Here is a 24,160-nt window from a genome sequence, read left to right as displayed (position 1 = left end):
GTGCATGCGGTATCCCGTAATTAGTATACGCGCGGAAAGTCAAACCCGTCGACGAGGCACGTGCCAACCTCCCTCTCTCATTCGCTCTCTCCCTCTCCGTTACTCGATTCCACGTTCTCTCTCCTGCTCCATCTCTCGATCCGTTTCTCCCCAAGATTCGAGTGTAATACACTCGAGCAAGGCCGCAGAGCGGCGTGCTGCGCCACAGATACGGATCGATCGCCTCTGGACCCACGGTGAGGGCCAATTTAGGCTAAGGTGCCCGCTGTATACGTAGATCGTAACAGTTTCCTGGAAAATTGCGTCTACGATCTGGTCTACCCAGGCAGGTGATTATTGGCTGACTATTGGTTAGAATCCCTCGCGATAGAGACGGAGAGAAGTCTGTGTCCTTTATCTTCTAGACTCTAGAATCTAGAGGAAGACGTAGAACCTTTAGCATCTACGATCTCGATCTTGATCTCGAAAAATCTCGAAACATGCATATACGATCTCGATCTCGACGAGATCTCGACTTGATCTTGAGATTTTGACGAGATTGCCAATACGGTTCAAAATGTGCAAACATTCACGGAATATATTACTAAAGAACTGATTAACAACACTTATGATACACAGCTTTGTGTTATTAGGAACGATATACAAGTTTTCCAGTTCTTTGATCATACGGGTTTAAGGATTCCATTTCGGACAGAATGCAAGTACATTACAAATAGGATAATTTTATGTAATGCAAGAAAACAAAATTTTAGAAAATACGTATTTCGTAGTTTGATCTGTAGTTTATATACACAAATTTTCGTGGAACTTGACTACCATTTTACCATAAAAATATATTAATATTAATACATAATTTATACAAATGAATTTTTCTGAAAACTAATTATATTCTAATCTAAATCTAATCTCACTTTACACTTTACACTGTACACTTTTTATATCTAATGACCTTATTACAAGTTCGCAGCCATTAGCTCTCGATATTATTCGTGACGAATGATTGTGAATGATCGTGAACGATTCTGAACCATAATTGTTATTAATGTAGACGTCTCGTCTCGTGCGCATCACTGAGTCTAGCCCAGTTGTCCATTGAATGCTTGCGTCGCGCTACGAGGGAGATGAAAGAGCTCTGGTTTCGCGTAGAAATATTTCGTTTCGAAAACGGGTACTTTGCTTTCCGAGGAGTCAGCGCGGCTCGAGCAGGCGGAAAAGGAGACGACGACTTTCGAATGGGCGCGTAGAACGAGCCGAGGGTCGAAGGTCGAGTTCACCACCTGTTGCACAATCGACCAAAAGTCACGCATGAAAGGAGATTAAGGGAGGTCTCCTTCTCCGCGCGCGGATTCGCGGCACGGGTAATTGTTTTTTCCATGACGAATGTCCGAGATCGATGGAACGTACGCGTACATTTCTTGTATTCTGCTACGACCGGAACGTACTCTGCATTTTGAACAGCAAAGTTCGAAGCCATTTAGAATACTTCGAACAAGGATCGATTCCATAAACTCGCTCGTACAGCCTATTTTTCTAGATCACTCTTCTGAAACCCTTTGGAAACCTTCGCCTAGACTCGCGTTTCACGCGCAACGATCCTGGAATCGTCCGAGATGACACTATCTCACTGATTCGCATGAGCGCGCGCGATATATTCGCGTGCTCGAAAGCGCGGCGCGCTATTTATCCTGCCTGCGCCGCCGCCGCCGCTTGTATCTCGGATCTTTTCTGAAAATACGACGAGGAAAACCTCGAACACGTCGACTGCCATGTTAAATTCGCGCGCGAACCGCGCCAGAACACGATTTTCTGGACGTCACCGCGTAGAATTTAATGAAGCTATCGGCTCGGTTGGGTCGTGTATAAAGGGTTTCTCGAAAGGGGTACCGTTGAATGTATTGTAATGGACACTTAATTATAGAGATGAGCGCGTGCGATTGCAGAGCCATGAAAGTGTCGGGCAACATTACGCCGAGCAACAGTTCGCCAACCATAAATCACAATCTTCGAGCGTGTCGAGCGAACTATCGATGGTAGAAACGGTACTTCGATCGATCGATGCGTCGCGAATCTGGTGTCATCGACTCGCCTCAACGAAATACCGCGTTCGAGCGTCTCGGCGTCGTCGACGTCCAGGTGAACCATCCGTCTTTCTTTGAAACAAAGCGAACTCTTGGACGCCGAACTACGCCCCCTAATGGTTCTTACTTTTTTTCACGGCCTTAAGAGACGAAGTTTTTAAGCAAGTCTAAAACTAAAACGGCGAATCTCGTCGAGGTTATAAAGTGCTCTCGCGAGAAGGGGAGTAGATTCGATGGAGGGTTGTTTTGGTCAAAGTACGATGAATCAGAGGGTGACGCAAAGGGAAAGCGGAGAGGTGTGTAGCACGAATATTTGCTACGAGTCCTCGCATTGCAAAGAGATGATTAATCGCTTGGAAACGGTACATTTAGAGTTTGAACCCTCGGCGGGTTCGTCTGTCCAACGCGTCAAGCTACCAGCAGGTGCAATCTATTTCGAAGCGATCCTTCGCGTATGAAGTATAATTTGCGACTACTCGAAGAATCGTACAGGTGGCGGAAAAAGAAAGTCGAAGAAGAGGGTGCCTCGGCTAGAACCTGTCGTTGGATTCGTCCACGAAATTCCACGCCGTCGGTCGACTTGCTTTCTCTCGCGAGGAAAAACAACGTACGGATAGTTGCTTCGAATCGCAGCAACCCCAAACGCGCGAACCTCGCCCCTAAATGGTGCCAGAGCTACCAATTACCAACGCAACTTTTATTGGCGCGATATCTACGAGTGCCAGCGTATACGTGCGCTAGACTCTGCGATATCTCGCGTTCGAGGTCCGTTGAACGCATCGATTATTGAAAAATGGCGAAACCACGCGCAGAATCCCGACAATTCGGGAGTGTGTTTCACGGGCGAAAGGTTCGACACACGCGCTCCGAAAATACATACTCGCCGCGCTTTTTATTATTCATAAAACCGTCGAGTCCCGGCTGCGAGAGAACGTTTTTGACCCGGTGTACGGCTCCGACGCGAGAATCGTCACGTACGCGCGACACGTACACGGGGTACGCACGCATGCACGCACCCGGCGTCTCTCCAGGGATCAGAAGTGTCGCCCGTGGAGACACGCGTGCGTATTTCGTCGCGTGCACGCGTTCCACGAACGATGTAAGGGAACGACAATGCAACAGTCTCCGCCTGAAATGCAACGGAAGCATACCAACATCGCGAGGCGCGTCGACGTCCTTCGAGTTGAGAAAAATGACACCGTTCGAAATGGACCATTTTTGGCCAGTCCAATTCTGATAACCCAAACGAATACACCGACGTAAAGATGACGGGTACCTGTCACTTCGGCCTCTCAGCATCCAGGGAAACGAGGAAAAAAAAAAACGCCACACGAGGGCCGCAAAAAACATCGACGAACCGCGCGTGTACAACGGTAAAGAAAAAACAGGGACGCGTTCATAGAGTCGCGAGGAACGTAGGAGAAACGACGCGGGAAAAAGAGCAAACCCAGTTAACCAGACGAGGAGGAAAGAGCGACGGAGAAGGCGCGGAGACGAAGAGTCCCCACGCGGAACTACTGCGAGAGGAGGATGAAAGAGCCTCTGGTTCTCGATGGAGGTAACCGGCTGGACGGGAGTGGAACTCCACAGGCACGACCCTCGTTCCTGTAAGGAACGCGGTGGAACGAGGATAGCTGATAGCAGGGGTTCTGCGAGGATGTCGAGGTGACGCTCGCGGGGACGGAGACAGCGGAAACGCGAGACAGAGACAGATGCTGTGCAATCGTCTTTTTTGCATCGACGCTGATCCGTGTAATTTGCAAATTATAATTGCGATAAGTGAATTGGATGAGTAGTCGCTTTCTTCTAACGTGAAACGGTCCCTGGTCAGGTCCTTATTCGAAATCAAGATGTCTCGCGATTTTTACGATGCGTGGCAGCGGCGTTGACCCGAACCGTTTGTTTTTCTATCGAACGGCGTCATTAGCGAAGAATAGAATGGAACATCGTTAGAATGGAACAAGGTAGTTCCAGCCCACTGTCTAAATTGCGCACACTTCGAGCATCTGTTCGTCTTCTCGTTGCGTTGCAGGAATGGCTCGCACCTGGGTACCTCTTCATCTCGCAAAGTCGATCAATGGCTACCCCGTCTCCGCAATCTAGAGAAATCTATGGTAACGGATCCGGTACTTTATCGAGATTCCTGGATGAGAGCGTGGTTTCTCCCGGTTGATAGATGTCGAAATTTACCTCGCCAAGTGGCTCCGAGTAGGTAGTTAGCTCTCGCAGCAACCGTGAGGCGAAGGTGGCGGACACGGAGGGACGAGGAGAGTCGATCGCTGGAGAGACGAGGACACGAAGAGGCGTCCGCGTTTTATAGGTGTGCTGCGAGAACGTGGAGGAGGCACGACGAACGCGTGAGGGATCGCTCGGCTCGGGAGGGGCCTGCCAGAGGAGGCCAGAGGGATCGTTATCGAATCCTAGGATCGCCAGCCTCGCACGTACGGCAACCGCAACCTGGGGAACCGCCGCGGACGCAAAACTCGAACGCTTTGGGTTCTCGCGTGCATTCGTGCGGCACGGCTGTTTTCTCGCACGGTTCGAGCTTCCAGAGATCCCCTCCCCTGCCACTTGTTTCTGTCCGACGCATCTAATTAGAGCCACGATGAATTTCAATCAATTAGAGACTGCGCCGCTTGGAATGTGTTCGATCTGTGACCAGGTTACGTAATCGTGTGACTAGACTAGGTCTGCGAACGCGTTGGCTGCGAACGCAACTGGACTGGATTGGCTAAGTGGAAGGGAGTTGTAGCGGATGGTAGGAGACGAGGTCGTTTTCTATTAAATCATTGCCGAGGTATCGCTATCTTTTTCGACTTGTTTTAGATCCACCTATATAAATGTCATCGGTATTCTACTTATATGTTCCAAGGGCCAGTACCTATGCCTGAGGGCCGCATCGGACCTCACCCGAAGGTGATGGGTTCGTAAAACGACGAACGGGCGCCAGGTAACATTAATTATTTCTACCAGTACCACTGGCGAGGGTTCTTATTCTAACGAACTTACCATAAACCGACCAAGAAAGACAAGCGACAAGAGAATGAAAAGACTTGTCTTTCTTCTCTCCATTTTTACATTTAATCGAGGCAAGTACTTGGAGACTATTCCAAGTACTTGGAGACCTCTTCAACCTCCAGTCTCGAGCAATTGTAAGGAAGTTTGCTCTCAGGTTCTATGTTCTTGGCGAAGCGTACGCCCCCAACAACACCAGGGGACGAACCCCAGGTAAATGTCATCACCTGGGCATTATGTCTCCTGACCAGGAGTCGCTGTAGAACGATCGAGGAACCAAAGTAGTCGCGTCCCGGAGGAGAACGATCGTCGCGCGCAAGGCGACAGCGAGTGTTCGAAGGGGAGGGCCACGAATTGCTCACGGTTTTCACCACGCTACGAAAACATCTGTCAGGGCGATAAATGGCCCGACGAGGACCAACAAGAATCGTTTCGTTCCGTCGACGTATTCCGGTCGATCGAGTTCCCTTCGTCGAGAGCTCGATCTCCGACCACGTCCGTTCACCGCTGGTGGATCGTCCCGCCACCAGAAATTCCAAGGGGCCCCCGAAGCCTTCGAGCCGTCGACGAGATAAATCATGACCGCCGCGAGAGAGCCTGCCTCCCTTTTTAGCTCTCTTTCGGCCCGTTTCTGTCCACGTGTCCGCGCGTGCACGCTCGCCGAGCCATCGTGCATGTGCGAGCGTGGACGAAGCCGATAGAGGTATCCGCGATCCGCCAATGCGAGAGCAACAGACTGTGAAGACCTACGCGCTGCGTACTTGTTGATTTATTGGCAGCTACACCCGCGCCAGCTTCTCCCTTCGACGCGGAAATAACGGGATATCCCGAGTCGACTTGTCGCGTTAGTTTCTTTCTTTTCTTATCGAGGGGATTCGCGAACCCGTGGAATCAGAGGCGGGTTCCTTTCCGGGAGGAGAGTTCGAGTACTGGTCGAGCTCTTTACCCTTCGAATGGAGCAGACTTTGGGAGCGAACCTCTGCTGACTTTGAAAATACATATTGCGTGTTGGATAGGAACTTGGTGGATTTGGAAGACTCAGATTATCTTGGATCACCTGCGAGTTCTACTAAACTCGGGACTTTACCGAGATCTTTGGACTAACGAGTATATTTTTCCGTTGATAGATGACCATCTTCGCGTCAGCGTCGTCTAGATGTCGGCGCTGTATTTTCGCGTTATTGTACCCTTCCGGTTCGTCGAAACGTCGTTTCCACCCGATATTCAACTGGTCACCTGTTGATCGCGTACGAGTTTGCAGCACGCCGGAAACAAAAACAAATTCGACGTTTCCGGCCGTAGGACCGGTCCTACCTACCGTCCAGGGTCGCGCTATTCCTCCTTCCTTCTGACATACGATTCGCCGTACTAATTGGACCTTTATTATGCAAATGTCGGTCTGTTACGATCGTCGCTGGGGCTGCAGATACGGCAGAGGTTCGTCCAAGAGATTCAGCGATAGGAGAGAGCCGAAGTTTGAAGAGTTTTGTGTCAAAAGTGAGCCCAACCGTTGAGTTAACAAAAAGCAACTCGAATTCGAGTCAGATTAAATAAACGAAACTCGTTTGCGTTAGTGTAAAACGTAACTATCGGGAAGAGCGTAAATCCGGGTTGGAAATCTATTTGTTTTCATCCGTGTCGCAAATTCGACGACGAATCCAGTCCGTTTCCCGCCACTCCTGGGAATTAAGAGCGTCGTAAGAAAGTCTCGCACGCTTTAATTACCATTCAAGCCGGAGGGCCAGAGGGAGGCCAGGCTCATGCAAGTATAATTCTCTCTCGGATCGCTCTCTTCCTCTATCCTTCGTCTGGCCAGCCTTACGCGACTCTCTGTACACTATAATCCCGAACTGGCGTGACGTGCACACGAAAACAGAGGAAAACTCTCTGGGGAAATGCGTTTGCGTATCGCGCTCCCTTCTTTCACGCCTTATTCTCCTGCCTTTACGCGGACACACGAGCTTTCTTTTTTACTTTCTTCGCCTCTTTCCCGAGCTTTTCGGATCTCGAGACCTCGATGCGTGTAAATTTATCGTTATATCCGCGACTTTTATCGATAATTCGTTTTCTCTTTGTGTTTCAGATAACCGCGACCAATGGGGATCACGTCAACGCAACCAGATGGCTTTTTCGTTACACGAAATATTAAAATAAAATATCTTTGCACGTTACTTTGCTCGTGAAATCATTTTATTCTTAGAGAGTAATTCCTAAGAAGTTCTTCCAATAGTTGCCATTTCGTCCCAGCTGAATTGAAAACGTCGTCGAGAGCAAAGGGCCAACAGGCTAACCAAAGATGAATATTCCTTCGTCTTCTCCTCTGAAGTGGCTCTCGAACGCGTCTCGAGGAGAATACGCGGTGGCACTCGGTTCTAAACGTTGCATCGGGTCGCAGCACGCGAGAGCGACGTATCCACTGGTGTACACCGGCATTACCAGTACTTTTCTCGCGATAACGAGAGTCGGTTATGCGGATGTCCGTGAAACAGATTGTTGGCCACCGCACGCGAATCTGCGCATGCGACGCAGCACCGAACGAGAGCGCACACGAGCGTCGCGGACGACCCATTTAATGCACACGTATATCCGCTGTACGTACAACAGCCGGTTCGCTATTTAGCCCGAGACTAAACTGGAAACTCGAGATAAACGACATTCCCCCAGGCTTATCTGGACCTAACCGTGGACCGAATCACCGACAACTGATGACCCAACGTCACGACACCAACTGCGCTTCTTAGCCCTTTCGGTATGACTACGCGGTATGCTCAAGTATCCTTCCTCTGTATGGATGCTTGCAAGGATTTACCTTTTACCTCGCGTCGTATTAGGTTGTCCTAAAAGTTCCTTCGTTTTATTAGTAAGTAACGCGCGCACAATATTTTATATTTCGTGTTTCATGTTACATTACTATGTTGTACACCATCCATTTTGCTCGATTACTATTTTGTCTATTTATACAAACACTGCCATGCAAGACAGGAAGCCGCGAATGAAATTTTTGGGTGAACGTAATAGAATGGATTTCAAATCGAGTCGTCGTCGCAGTAAATTCGTTAGAAAGTGCTCCTTACGAATCGATTCAGAGTTAAGTCTTCCGAATTGCGATTCGCGTTAGCGCGGATCCCCGATGGTACGAAGTACATCAACGACTCGGTCGAAAGAGGGCCGTGGCAGCGATTTAAAGTACCGAGGCAATCTTTATTACGCGTGGACGACGAAAGTACACGATGACGATGCGGACCGTGGCTGGCTCGGTGCCAGCGAGAGATCTCGCAGGGCTCAGCCTCTTCATCCTCTTCCTCGTCGTCGGTATTCACCGTCCCCGCTCTTCCCTTCCAGCCCCCGATTTCCCCATTCTTTCGTCGCCTATTCTTCCGCGAGTCGATATCGAGATGAGCCACGTGACCTGGCGTTTTCCTTCGACGGAGTTTTGGCAATTTTCGACGACGTGTCGGACTCGTCCGTTCGCAGCTTCTCGCGAACAAGATTCGATAATCGGCGACCGCTTGACCGTTCGATTGACCGTCGTCGGGACGTAACTTAGCGAAGCTGTACTTGACCGAGACATCGACCGTCTGACTTCGCGGCTCGTATTTTGCGTGGGTGGAGCGATTTCGGTAGACTTACTTGAGTTATGACTGATTGGGTGACCTTTCGCTTCGCGTTTTCTGGGGGCGTTAACCAGGACGCTGTACGGAAATGGCGGAAGGGTTGTAAACCTGTTCGAGCCTGTGCCTTTCAGAACCGATGGGTCCATAAACCCGAATAGCCAAGTATAAATCAGTGAGCGGAGAACGATGCGCAAGTGAAAGCGTCCATGTGTCGAAGACGGGTGTCTCGGGTCGCGAAAATCCCTGGAAATATATTTTGCATTCGATTGTGCGTTTATTGGTGGCGCGATTGAACCTATTATTCGCGAAAATTGAAACGTTGAAGCAACGAATCACAGTTCTGGTAGTTTCATCAAAATTGACGTTTCCTTGTTAAGGGAAGTAAGGGCGTTTAACGAGCGTCGACCAAACTGGCGAAATATTGGTAAGAACCGGTGGAACAGAAGAGGAAGCACCAGCCATCAAGGATTCAAAGCGTAGCCCGTATCGAATCGGGCTACATGGAATTGGCGGTGATTTAAGTTGGCTACCCTCTCGACCCGCTGTTTAACCTATTTACCATCGCGCCTCTGAATACGCTCTCTTCCTCTTTTTTTTTCTTCTCTTTGCCGTGCTCGTCGACCGTACCCCGAACTTCCTTGCCCATCAGTCGCATTTATCTTCTTTGTGGCGCGATCCCGGCTTCGAATTGCTCCAAAGCAAAGTCTTCTTTGGGAATTAATACCAAGGGAACGAAGGCAAGTTCCGACCTTTCCTTTCGCGTAATGTTTGTACGTACGTTGGAGATTGAAAAAAAATTGGTCACGTTACGTACAGACATCCCCCGTTTCATTTCTCAGTCTTGGGTTTATCCCACCGAGGGAATCTCGATCGCGATCGAAGGAACGGTCGACGTAAAATGAAGTTAATGGCATGTACCTCGATTTTAATGACAGCCTTAACGACAGTAATTACGGAGATTACGATCGCACAATAAATAATCGTAATTACACCGACCACTGTAATTAACAATTCCGGCGAGGAGGCTACCGCCGCGCGAACCTTTCATTTACCGCGTTCATTTTTATTTCATTTTCGCCGAACCCCTGGCTGAGTTGAAATTTCATTTTCCACTTAAAATCGCGATTCCTGCGACGAGCGTTTATCGACTTCGCGGCCCTCAGGGACTCTCATTTATCGTTGTTGCTCTTTTTCAGTGGCCCCCGTATTTATTTCTTCCGTATAAAATATAAGAAAGTATCTAATAGAATCTAACGCATCGATCGATAATTGACTTCGTATCCGCGAGACTCGGCGGCGATTAACCGTGGCTATTCGAGATCGCTTTTTGCGAATATTTCTTAATCGTTCTCTCTCGCGAAAGACGCGGGGGACGCGCCCGTTGATTTATCGGTGGCCCGTCGAGACAGGTTGCGGCAGAGTAGGAGAAAGGGAGAGAGCGTTCTCGCCATGCATCGAACAATCGATCCTCGAACGATGTCATTACGCCGCGATGGCCAATTAAGTCGCGAGACGCGTCAATTATGGATGGTAACGGAAAATCCACTTCTACCGCTGAGGCGAACCCTTTCGAGGCGTCTGTTCTCGTTTTCAAAGGTCGCCATTTCATTTTAACGCAAAAGTTATCATCTCGCGTTCGCGTGATAAGTACACCAATATAGAACAAAATGGCGTGTTCGCGAGCGAGCCACTTCAGCGGCCATTTGTACGTGGCGAACTCGTAAACGCGACGGATGCTTCTAGAAAAGGTACTTAACCTTTTAGCCTATAATAACGCGTGAGACTCGTGATATAGAATTCGAAATGAATCAGTGGATTCCGACACCGACCGATTCGTGGCGATAGAGCGTTAAGAAAGCATCTCGAGTTGCTGGTAGCCACCAGGAAAAAAAGGCCTCGAGTACAAAGTTTAGGAATCCTAAAACGAAATCGTCTGGCGTTGAACAGTCGGAGTCATAGCAACTCGTATCCGCCAAACTACACCCTGTAAAATTAGAAATGAACGCATCCTTGCAAAAACATGTTTATTCATGGCTGCTCCGCAATCCTACGCAATCTCTCCTCCCAGTCGGCGTGGATGAAAAACCACCACAGACGAACGCCGCAACGCCGAGCAACGAGCATCGCGACGAAACTCGATAGAATTCGCGTCGATACGCGAATCAACGGCGAGAAAAAAGCGTCCGAAGGAACAGAGGAAGGTCTGTTCCCAGCACGCGTGATGGTTGCGCAACAGCTTGGCCGACAACGCGTCAGCGTGATCCATCGCTCTTGGAACACGCGTCGATGATTACCGTGCCTCGCATTTATCCCCATTTGCATACGGTGTGTTTACACGTCCGGCTAATTACGCGCGATACACGGCCGATTATTAAGAAATTATGGGACGCGAACGCGACCGAGCGTGACGGGAAACCGACGGAAGCAACCTGTCGGAGGGATGAAATGGAAAAAATGGTCGACGGAGGGTCCATTAAACGCGTCGAGACCGGAGATCGCGTGACCAGTCGCTCGAGACTCTTCGATGGGGAACATACTGGAAAATTGGAGGGGTTCCAATCGAATTGCGATTGAAAAATGAACGGAAACGTAATAGCAATGGCTAGGCGAACTCTGATTATCCGTTGGACAAGCTACGGTATCCTTAGAATGTGAGATGAGGATGACGGGGATTGATAAGAATCGTAGGCTGAAATACAAATTGAATCCTGAGAGATGGTTAATAGATGAAGCGATGTTGTCGACTTCGATTATCTACCGAAACGTTACCTGAATTTTACACCAGGTTACGAAGGGTTAACTGGTAAAGTGGCTATAATGCTTCAATGTGTCATGCATCGGCCTTGGCGCGCTGCATACGACGCGTCCGAGACATCAGCGCGAAAACTTTCCAGCGTTTCGTATCGCGATCCAACGTACGCGTCCTATGGCGCTCGTTTAATTTCATCCACGGAGTTAGCTACTCGTTCAACAAATTCCCCGTCACTCGTTGCCTCCGGATCCACCAAAAGACCCCACGGCCAGACCAAACAGCCAAAGACAAATATTTAACCGCGACACTCCGCACCATTCCTACGCGCTGCGGAAGAGCGAGAGAATCCCATCGATGCACCGACAAACATTATATGGAACCTGGCAGCGGGGAATGCGTCTGTGTCGCAGAAATAATCGCACGCTAATTAGACCGTCACGTGTCGGAGGTATGGAAGGTCGGGACGGACGTTTAATCGAATTAGTAAGGCACTCGAGCGTGGCAGAGGGTGCTCGAATAGAAACCCGCCCCAACCGTGGATGGTGTTTCGATCTGTTTTGTCTCTGCGTCGTCCCCGACCCTCCATACGTTCCTGTTGGTAATCAATCTTGTCTTTCGCTCGACTTCGACCTCGTTCCGCGGCTCCACCTATCCCTCTTTCTCTACCATTCGCGGATACGCTGTTTTTCTAATCGACCATAGCTGTCCGACGTGTCCCCGCGTCTGGTGACAGGGACAATTTTTACGGGAAACGTGGAAAGCTGTCCGTCGAAACGCTGGATGAGATTTAGAGGTGATTCCGTTTGATCGGCCGCGGAGAACGCACCGATTAACCCTTGATGTACTAACCCTGTTTCGTTAGACGAGAATCGTGGACGTTGGAATTCGCGATATCTTCGAGAAAAGTTCCATTGTTTCGACAGAGTCCAACAGCCGAGGTTTCATCCCGCGAAAAAGGAGCTTGTACCAAAAATAACAGAGCAAAATGGCCGTCCGAGAGTTTACGTAACGACGATTTTCTGTCGCAAGTCTGCACAGAAGGTCTCGAGAGTGTCCTCGACTCGGGCCAAAAATAGCGATGCAATAGTAATCGATGATTAGAAATTTACATTCAATGGCGCGAAATGACTGCGTTAATAAATATCGTGTACGCGACATTTACATCATCGGTTCCCGATCCACGTATCGCGATGGATCGGTACCAATGTTTGTCTGATGTAAATCTCACGTGCTGCTAGCGTAAATAGTTACATTCGGCAGCTTTATAGGAACTATTGCATCGTGTACACCGAGCCCTTCAATTAGGTTCGCGAATTAGTGGTTACAGTCAGTTGTATCAATACTCGTAGCCTCTGTGTCTATCGAAGAAGTTTGACTAAATTAAGTAATAGTTCTGATATTACCAAATCAATTTTTCTTCGATAGATATAGAGGCTACGAATATTTATGGGACTAGCCTCTAATTCGCGAACCATAAGCTGAAATTATTATCAGACACCTTCGTCCATGGAGTATCACAATTTTCTAAAGAAAGGTTAGCATCCTCGCGCGTCCACCGTCAGGACGAGGAAGAATCGATCCTGGCGGTGTGTGATCGAGGCATCGCGTGACGATTTTTCGTCCGATACGAAGTCCGTCGATGACACGAGGGAACGATAAACGCCAGTGAAATCTAGAGCGGCTCTTTCAATCGCGTTTCGCTCCGTATGACGACGCTCCGTTGTATCTGGGTCAGCCGCGCGACCCAACTTGCACCGGTGTGTACGTTCTCGCTCACGCTCACCTATATCGCACAGGAACACGCGTGCATGCCCGCGTTTCGACCAGAGCCGCTCTGTGCCGGTCAGGTGTGCGAACGATCGTAAATCGATGCACGCGGAAGGACCGTTTTCACGAGAATCTCGCGGCTTTCGACGCCACCGCGCTCGTAACGTTTATCTTTGGACGCTGCTCGCTCGGCTTTCTGTTTCCTAGACCTCGACTTCCTTCGAATTTTACTTTATCTCTCAGAATAGAAATCGTTTCCCGGCTATTCGTACGGCCGCGTTCGAGATGAGACGATCGGGAGTAAACTCGCAGAGCTAGTGGTCGGCAGAGATCAACGCTGGTTTCCTTCGCGGGCCTCCGGTTGGCCTGCTGAGTGACCAACGCAACTAATTACAAATATGAATTTATCCTTAACCAAACATCCTAATCGACGGTTCCTAGTTCCTCGCGCATCCGGTACTTCGTACCTTTTCTTAGTCATACTCTCCAAACGAGTAAAAGCCGCCCTCAGGGGCTGTAGCATGCGTGTACGCAGATACTCGAGCTATAGGGTGGCTAGTAGCTCCCCACAGACATGAGAGTTACGAGGTACTGCAAACAGTATTAAAACAATGCAGGAGTCATGTACAAAGTAATGATAAAAAGAGTGGAAATATTATTTAAGAAGAACTTTTAGTGTAATAACTATTGTGTATAGGTTACACGCTTTAATAAATAACGAAACGGATATAAAAGCCCGGAAAATACCCAAGAACCAAACAGAATTCAGTATTCGCCGAAGCAGTGGGTATTTGTACAAACGTATTTGTACAAAGAAAAACCTTCGAGAGTTTCTCTAAAAAACAGTGTCGTCAGTCAATTCCTTTCCCTCGGAATCTAACAGCCCGTCCCGTAATAAACTCCGCGTCTCGCCGCGAATTCGTGAGTTTCAGTCGACGAACAGACGGGGCAGAGTCTGCTATACCATCCAGCACGAACGTGCGCATAAGTGCACGGTGGAATGCTCGACGTAGCGGCGGTGCATACTTAGCGGTGCATACGTGCCCCGCGACACACGGATGCGCACGCGCGCAAACCAGGACGTAAGAGACAGAAGCGGGATATATATCCACGCTGTGTGCAGGCATGTGAGAGCGCAAGGTCGCGTCGGGGTTGGGAATTCGGACCGCCAAGGGTTCCCACCCCTTCGTATCGCACCAGAATTCTGACACTACCTGAACGTCGGAGTGGCAGCCACGGAACCCGTGCACGCCAGACGAAGACGGACCGTGCAACAGAGGGAGGTGGGAGGCTGAGGGGGAGCAAATGAGAGGGGTCACTCCGTCTCGTTTCATTCCTTCGGGAATATCTACCGGGTGACCCTGGAGGAATTCGTGTCCCCGGATTCCCCTGAACTCGTTCCTCGTCAGCGCGACACTGACGCTCGTCTCGCGATCATTGGCTAAGATGTCGATCGCGAGCTACCGTGGATTCTGTTCTTAATCTATTCTTTTTTAGAGAAGGTTACGCAGTTCGTTCGCGTGAACTTGTTTCATTCGTACCACGTGCGAGACTCGTGGTCGGATATTCGGGTAAAAAGTGATTATCATGATCCTGGCCTGCAGCGAATTGTTCGGGAAAAATGTAAACGTGACATTCCGGTCCCAGGATGTTTGAGGTAAAATCGTAGGGGTTGAAACAACCCTTGGATGAATGACGAAGATCGAGACGATTCGCGGGGATCACCCGTTACATAGCCAGGCCGATCTGTTCGCGCAATATTATAGTTCAGTGAGCAGTAATCTGGGTTACGCCCTCCCCTCGATTCATAAGAACCACGCGTTAAAATGGGAGAGAGCGTGATTTCTCCGTGTCTAGCTTCTCCCGCCGTTTTTCTTCCTTTTACACGCTCACCCTTCCTCCCTTTCCTCCTAATTTTCTCTGACTATTTCTCTCGCCTTTTCCCCGTCCTTCCAGCGACGTTCCTTTCACCTTTTTCTTCTCGCCCACCTCTTCGTCTCTCTTCCTTTTATCGTTCGTTATCGTTCAGCTTCTTCAAACCAGGCCCAATTCGACGTCGATGAAATCCACGCAGATTCCACGGATTCTGTGAATTTTTTCACGATTACCACGCGCATACCTTTCCTCCGGGTTGCAACATCCTGTTTCAACGAGAATTTACACTCCCCGCGAATTTTTTTCCTAAACGGTTCTACTTCATTCTACTTTTTCGCGGTGCTCCACTTTCACCCATTAATTCTGGAATTTACGAGCATTCGCCTGCGAACCTACCGTTACGCTTGCTAATATTTGCGAGCACCCGAACCTCCGACTCGTTCCTTCTCTTTTTGTCGCGGGGATGATAATCGACTCCGCTGAATTAATCGAATAAACGAAGGTCAAGCGAATTACGAGGGACGATTGCGCGCAGCCCGATAGAACAATGCCGTGACGCAGAAAAATCAAATTAAACAGCCGCTTTCAAGTCGAATTAAAACGAATGCGCTTAATTAAAGCGGTTCGGCCGCTGAACCGAAGGAGTTTTATCGACGTCGAGGAAGTCGTTGCCATTGTTCCCCCCGTCGTTCATCCTAAGGATGTCTCCACGGTTCCAGTTGCAACCAAATGTAAACATCGTGAACATTGCGACGGACTTTCTGTCCCGTTGAAAATGAAACGATATTTCCGCGAACGGATCGAAGCAGAACACCCTGTAGATCGCAGACTTTAAATCGCGATGCGCGTCGCCGATAAAGTCGTCTCGGAGTGAGCGATCGTCTAATTATTTTCGACCGGTGCAATTTCGTCGTACAAAAGACACGTCTCTCGCGTCGAACGGTCTCCCTGTCCATTATTTACCGATAAGACGGAGAAAAAAAAAGAAACAAACCTGTCACGAAAGAAGCTAACGGAACCGCTGGCGTTCGCCAACAAAACAAAGTTTATCGTTAACGGTGTCCGCAGTCGGAGGTTTCACCGCGCTAAATACACAACCGACGCGTTTCCCACGTCGCTCGTCGCGTTTATGTTGTCACATGGTTCGAACCTACGATATCCTCCGCTTACAAAGATTCGTTCGTATCTTTGCGATCGTCGTTTTGTAACTACACGCCACGAAGATGAAAGAATCTTGTAGTTTATTCGCGAACTTCCAGAAACAAGGTCCATGGATCATCGCGAATGTATGACGGGGTCGCGGTACGCTTAACGCTGTTTACAGTCTTCGCGAACTCGCAGCGATCGACCCTCTTCATCGGTACGTCGCGCGTCGCGGCGTCGTCCGCCTTGAAAAGAATCAACCACCTCGGGGACAGAGAGAACATCCGTTCGTCGAACATCGGAAGAGGATCGAGGGAGCCGCCAGAGGGGAGAACCCTGCGCGGTTCACTGTGGGAATTTGTAATTGCGCGACAATATCCCTGCCGCAGCGAGGGGGACCTCTCTTTGGGGGGCAGGGAGGTTGATTGTCTATTTAGGAAACGCCGTCGACGCATGGAACGAGGAATCCAACTGTTATACACTCGTAGTAAATATTCTCCCTCGTTCGTTCCTGGATCGTTCCAGATATTTGTTTTAACCAAATCACCAACTTTCACTATTACTTATTAATGACCCTTTAGCTTCCAAACTCTCCTTTCTTTCTTATACGGTCATAGCCCAAAGTCCAGTTTCCGAAATCCATAAAAGGCACTAGTTTTCCATCCTCCAAATCAGTTGTCAGTTTTACCACGCGCGGATCAATTTGTAACGGTACATCGAAATTTATAATGAAGTACTGTTACAAAAGTACTTCGGTGTCGCGTTTACCGAAGTGTTTAATTGTTCAGCGTTGCTGCTCTTTTTTTTGTACGAATTCGGAGACACGGATGGTTCTCTTTGGCCAGGGTCGCGAAAACTCGTCGTCGTCGGGTGATTTAACGCCGACCGCGGCGAACAATGAGACGGCCACGTCGAAAACGCGGTTATTTAATACAGATATTTTTCATAAGTCGCATTGTGTGCAAAACAGGCGCTGGGTGATGGGTTCTCGCGCGGGATGCGCCCGTAATTCGCAACGCGTGTATCCCCGCGAGGCGCGACGCGTGTTAATAAATCTCCTCGAGGTTCCTGGCGAAGACGAAGAGGGACGGAAGAACGGGAACGAAACGGGGGGAAGAAAGAAAAGAACGCGAACGAAGAAGAAACGAGCCAAGAAGAGGAGGCTTGACCAGGCGGACGCGCGCTCGCCGCACACGAAGGGCGCGCGAAAGGGCGGCCGGCATCGTTTGCGTTCTTCTCGATAGGTTCGTTAACGCTACGACTATCGAGCATGTCGATTTAACGCTTTAGAACGCACGCAATTCTAGTTGGAATTTTGATCGAGTCGGACAAACTCTATCCGTTCTTATCGAAGCGATACCAATTAGGGGTTGATAATCTAAAGAACTGTCACGTCACCTTAAGAAAAGACAACCTAGCTGGTGGCCAAACTAGTCAGCAATTTCAACGACGAAAGAAGGTTCTTCGCTGACAAGAGTCGCAACTGGGCCGTCGCTCGATAACGTTTACCCTATAAATTCACGAATCATGGGAAACGGCCAATTCTCAGCATTCGGTGACTTCCAATTACGTCGCATTGTGTCCTGGAATCCTCTCCGTTCCCGCTTTCGTACGTCGAAGAAGAGAAAGAATTCAGTCCGTGCACGCTTCGTATTAAAAGACTACAATGGATAGGGGCCACTATTCCACCACTCCGTTCCTACGTGTGCGAGCGTGATTCGGAGTGGGCTAACTTTTGACGCGTCTCCAAATAAGGGTTCGACGCACCTCGTGACACATGTCACTCACGGCTGCGAATCATCCTGCAACGGGTTTAAAGACAAAACGGAGGAAGGGACGACTTTTCTCACGAGGAGGAATCTCGGCTGTTCGCTCCAATTTTCTGTGCTACGCTTCGTTAAAGTTGCGAATCGGCGGACAATTTTTACGGCTACGGTTCGAGTGGTCTTTCGAAGTGTTTCAAAAATGTTGCACCGGATCAAAGAGTACTTTTGTTTACGGGAAATTTATTAGAGCGGTAATTAAGGAACATTTATCGCCCGCTCATTTACCGACCGAATGAAAATTTATTCGCGCATGGTTGGTCGAGCGAATGAAAATTTATCGTGCGTGGTTTCGCGCAACGCTCTCTGCTCTAGGACGATTGCGTAACGAAGAACGATCGACTGTTATCGTATATACGTATAATAGAAACTAGTGTAGTGCCCTTGCTTCCCATAGCCAACAATAACGAGTCAAATGAGAACACGAAACGTAGGGTACGCGATTGTCGCGTAGGTAAAGCGATCGATTGAGGATCCGAGTCTTAGACTCCTACACTAATTATCAAGTATGCCGAAAATCAGTCTGAAACTATGGGCGAAAGGGTTAATCGAATAATAAGGAAACGTTCGCGATTAGGTGGAAGTACGAAGCACCTTGCTCCGAGCAACCTTTTGTAACGCTACCCCTAGTTTCGCCAAAGAAATATTACAACCAGGAGGCCATTACGGGGGTCGAACGAGTATGTCTTTCAGAGTGGCGTCATAAATCGCGGCAGCCCTCGCGAAACCCTCGATGGCGACAAATAAACACGCGCGAAACAGGGAAACGAGTGAAGGGTCTCTAGGTAGCCGATTTATCTAAAGAAACCGGAAGTCGTTCTTATTAAGAACTCGAGCTTCCGGTCGCGGAAATGGCATTCTCTCGGAGTTCCAATTCTGAAAGTATTTAAATCACTCGACGAGGGCGTGGGGCACGCGATGAAGGGATGATAATGGGTCGTTTCAAGCGTCAAAGATACGTGTTAATTTCGAGAAAAGAAAAATACCGTATTTATTGTAATGGTTCCCAAGGGGTTGCACGGCCACCTCTTCCATTTACATCTTCTTACAATTCTTTCTTAATCTAACCTTCTTTTTTTGATCTAACGAGAGAGCTCCCGCTTCCGGGGAATTCCCTCCCAATTATCCACTAAATTTAACCGAACGAAATCGAGTCGATAAGCGTAAACTTTGAATGGTCGAAAGTCGCAGCAGTTGCGAGACCTTGAGGGACATCGCGAGAGCCACGTGAGCCATTATTGCGCACGGTGTTGGCGTCACACGGCTGCCGTGGGTCACCCGTTACATTCTCGTTCTCATGTCGATACACGTTGTTATCGGCTACTAAAAGATAATCGACCACTCGGCGCATCGACTCGAGTGGGCGTGCGACCGGCTGCATCGTCGCGGAATTTATTCAGCTGTCCCCAATTGCGCTGCAATTCAACGACTACTGGTCGAATCGTCGCTTCGGCGACGTCTTACGACGATTACGGTCGCGTTTATACTTCTTACGCGCGCGATAATTGCCCGTATCTTCGTTCGAACGAAGCCGTTCGAGTTCTCGCGATTTTATCGGTGGACTTCTGTTTGGAGAACGCTCGGCGAGGATGACGGTGTAACAGAAGCTGCGGAGGATGAGTATACGCCTTTCGAAGCTTTTCCGTTCGCTACGATGTTTGTTAACCTGGGAATGCGAGGCGTAGTTTGCCGTAATGGTATCTTGTGTCACGTAACATGTATGCGTCGAGTACTCGATCGACTCGTTACGGTTTCCATGTTCTTCCTCTCCTGAGCGCTAAGGATGGCGTTAGCCGTCAGCATTGGCCTTGCTTTGACGCATATCGAGAAATTACACTTCAAGAAACGTGGATACCGTAACGATAAACTCCCTGTACATCGCTTGACACGATTCGTTGACAACACTGAAAAACTTTTCCTTTGGGTTTCGTATAAATTTCAAATGAACGATAAAAGAGAAGACAGATATGCATGAAATAGCATATTCATTGATGGGACGATAAAGTGTGCCAGCGAGTACATTTACTACATAGGGAATATTCGTTATTTTAGTGGACACTTTTATTGATGAAACCTCTGGTACGCGTACAGTCGGGCGCGAAAGTCTACGAGCATTTAAAAAAAATTCTATCCTTTCTGTTACCATTTTCTTGGCTCTTCTGCGAATAGAATTCTTTTGCGCAGTCTTACAGCATCGCACGTTTTTACTTAGCTTGCTTTAGTTGTTCGTGCTGTATTACACGAGCGTGTGTACGTAGATTCGCGTGACAGACTGTACAAATTTACTAGGAAACGTGCATCTTACACTTAAAGCGCAATCTTCCTTAATGTACACACAGTAGCGAATGCATACATAAGCTCGCGTGCCTCGTCACTCAGCGACATTCCGACCAAACAAGAAAAAATTAAATGAGCCGAGACGCCACTTACACCGAATATAAACTGCGAACGTACACGTTTACTTCTAAGAATAGCATTAATCGAACGCCTGTACGCCTTTACCAGCAAAATTAATAAGCGAGCAATTTCTGAGCCGAAACGAGCATACAAAATCCACCGATTTGTTTATCAACGAAGAATCCGTTCGACTGTTAGTCGACGCAGTGAAAAGCTTGTAGCAGAAGCATCGCTGATGGTCGATTAATTTTCAAAAGAAGGGGATGAGATGGAACGAAGAGGCCCAACCCATAGGTTGACGCTGGTTGACGTAATCACGATTACGCGTGTCCTTGCTCGAGACGCGCGGGCGTATCTTGTCGGGACGTCACGCGACTCGCGCTCGCCATTACTTTGAGAATTTCCAGCGTCGTCGTCGCCTCGTGCCTCCGAGCGCATAACGCGCCTCCGTTCGGATAAAAGAAACCGGTTTCGGCGGCGCTCGAAAGTCGAAGCAGCTCTGTGAAAAATATCGCCGATTCCAGATATGCGCCCCGTCGTTCCTGCGCTCGGATGCTTCTACTCATTCTTCCGCATTTTGTTTCTGTCCGAACGTAACAGAACGGGGTACCATGCTCGCTTCAACTTCTTCGTCGCTTGATTTCGTTCCAGTTTACTGGATTAAAAGCGACGATAATAGGAGCAATTTAGCGGTGACACGAAAAGGATTTTTCATTTTAAATAGCGCGTTTCAACGCACGAGATTTGGCTAATTCTCCCTTCTCCGAAATGCTCGAGCGACGAATAAAACGAAATGGGAAGTAACCGTCCACGGTGACTAACTCTGTCAACGCGACGAATAGTCCATCGCCTTCGAAGGATGTTTGGAAATTTATGCAGGAATCTCGGCCGCATTCCGCCAACATGGCGACCGTGGAACGCGGCCGCAGCTACGTCGTTCGATTTCTCTCAACTATTCTGTCAGAATCTTCGTTCACTGTCGAGGAATCGTGATGATTTTCTTCCTCTACGAACGGAATTGCTCTCGAAGCACGTCACCGCGATAGGCAGATTCATCGCTCGAACTTTCAAGGACAGAATTCGTTTCGCGTTAAACGTCTGGAGAGTCATTACGTAGATCGCGAGGGACATGCACGAGGTTTTAGCTAGAAGCTAAACTAATAAACTCCATGTCACGAATAATATAGAGAACGGTGTTCTTCGTAACCGAGACAAGAATTACCTGGTCGTCGTATGTTTACGTTCGCGAGTTTTTCCTCGTTCCCCCGATATATATGGGTAACGGAAAGGACTCCGCCGACATCAAAAGAAGGAATACATTATCCTCTGGCGGCCGTCCAAGGAAATCGGTCTTACGGCCGGCTGCCGCATGCGACTGTGCGACTATATCCGGTGGTATCGCGAGATCCTAAGTGCAATTTCTGTCCCGTTCATTTTCGCCTCGTAACCGGAGATTCTTGGCAGGTGTTCGGCTATCCTCTCGAAACTAGGCCCTCCGAAACTTTCCGATTACCGGAATTTCAACGTTGCATCAACCGTTTCAACTATTTCACGCGTGGAGACGTTGGCGTTGAAGCTTCCTAAGAAACACTGAGCACTTTGGAACCAGATGGTTCGTTTCGCGAACAACCACCCTACGCATAAAATGGCAGAGCGAGTAGGTTGAAGCAATGCTCGACGCGTCTACTACCAAACGCCTACGTACGCTCGTAAAAGTTAGCGACATCGACAGGGTCTTCTAGATCTTCTTTCTCCGTGTCGCGGACTGTCATCGTCGAGACCAGCTTCGCCTATAAAAGAAAGCGGTTGATTTAGTTCTTTTGGCAACCTACGTTGAAAAGGTAGCAGCATCCAGACCAGAGGGTGTCCTCGTTTCCACGACCGGAAATCGCGAACCCGACGAATGAGCTGTTCGACAGGGAGACTAATCTTATCCCGTACGAGTGACTACCGGTTCGAACAGCCGCGCCTACCAGCCTTTTTTATTACCCAGACCTTCGCGGCTCGTCGACCAGCCGCAATATGGTGACCGGCTCTCAACGGCGCCAACAGTCATTGATTTCGCGCGTGGGCCAGGATGTCGGGATATCGATCGCGACCCTTGCACCGTTTCTCGCCTTCTTCGACGACGTTTCGATCCATCCTCCAGGGAAACCGTCCCTTTCACCTGCTTCATTTCCATTTCGTTCAAACGGGAAGAAAAGCGATATGCCCAAAGTTCCTTTTGGTAAACCCTTTGCGACCCGACAAAACGTCGCTCGAGATTTCAATGGACGTATCGAAATCGATAAGAGATTCGCAGACGGTCCTCGGTTCCATTCTTCCAATTCCAACGAGGCCCGATCGATTTTTCTCGAAGCACAATACCAACCGCATAGCTCTTCGTCCCGCAACGCGACTGCCCCGTAACTTCGTCGGTTTTATCGCCGCGAAACAACGACGACGAATCGTCGCGACCTGGCGTATTTCGTTCTATCGACTTCCACAAATCGAGGCTGGCCGTCGTTGAATCGATAAAAACAGGAACATTCGGTTGGTTTATTAAGATCCCGCGACGATGTTTACGATCGGAGGCGTAATCGAGCCTCGCCGAAGAACGCGTAACTCTTTGATAAGGTGGGAACGTTTCGAAAAAAGATCGATAAGCGACCGGTGCCGGCGGTGACTTTACCTGTGTACACTTTCAGTTTTAACCGATCCTGACAAACCCGGAATATTCCGTTCTCGAGTCTTTTTTATCTCTTTTGGATTCATTGACAAAATAAAGAAAGATTGTCAGGGCAGAATTAGGAAATGAAAGTTTTAGTTTCGAAATGCAACAACTGCTAAAAAAAGGGACTCTGATTTGTTGCGTTTAACACGTTGATCGGGGACAATTGATACTCACGGAATCTAACGTTTGTCGTTTGATCGAAATTCATGTTAACTGGATATAATTTCTTTAATATCTCACCTTAAAAATTGTTATGTCACGCAGTAAAGAGCCCTGTTATTCACACGTGGATGACGTGTTAATGCAACAAATTATAATAAATAATTATAGCCTAATACTGCTGGTTTTAGCTCGCTCGAACGATTGGTTTCCTTTGGTTTTTTGGTCACGGTTAATCATTGCGCGGTCTGGATCGTCAGCACCAACGCGAAAGAGATCTTCGTGCGATGACCTCGATATGCCAACCCACCGTGGACTCTGATTCGCTGGTTGGCTCACGGCCCGATTTACCTTCCGATATCTTTCCGCTGCACCCTCGAAAAACCACCCTCTGTTGTTCGTTGCGATTGCACGTTCGCCCGTCCCGAAAACGCTGCTTCGCAAACGGGACTGTCTACTCTAGACAGCGTCGAGCCGCGAGTTTACTAGGGCGTATCGCATGCATCTCGAGATCTCGCTCGTGCAGCGGCACTATAACGCGTGCACGTTTACCTTTCGATTTATTTTCGATAGTGTAACGCGGAACCAATCGTTATCGTTGCGATTAAGTGATTAGAATTCATCGACGAATTACTATGTTAAATAATATCCCTGTTAAATTTGCAGAGGATCGCGAAACCTCGAGCATTGGAAATGTTTTCTCTTTGACTTGAAAGTGTTGGCATACGACAACGCGGGTACTGGCCGAGAACTGTTTTTCACCTGTACTCCGTACCTCTCCTTAAAAACCACTCGAAGCATCCCCAGAGGGAAATGGAAAAGTC

At 48.7% G+C, this 24,160-nt stretch overlaps 1 long non-coding RNA gene across 1 annotated transcript in view; it reads left to right on the top strand.

The window, feature by feature from the left end:
* The window catches only part of LOC128892372 (uncharacterized), a 55,938-nt gene extending 48,131 nt beyond the window's left edge, over window positions 1–7,807 (top strand). Inside the window, exon 3 of the long non-coding RNA XR_008461075.1 lies at window positions 7,177–7,807. This is a non-coding gene — a long non-coding RNA (uncharacterized LOC128892372). The remainder of the gene's footprint in view (window positions 1–7,176) is intronic.
* The last annotated feature ends 16,353 nt before the right edge of the window (window positions 7,808–24,160 follow it).

Source organism: Hylaeus anthracinus, unplaced genomic scaffold (assembly GCF_026225885.1).
Source record: "Hylaeus anthracinus isolate JK02 unplaced genomic scaffold, UHH_iyHylAnth1.0_haploid 12002, whole genome shotgun sequence".
NCBI lineage: Eukaryota > Metazoa > Arthropoda > Insecta > Hymenoptera > Colletidae > Hylaeus > Hylaeus anthracinus.
The sequence above is the reverse complement of the archived record's forward strand: the minus strand, read 5'-3'. Positions and strand labels throughout refer to the sequence as shown.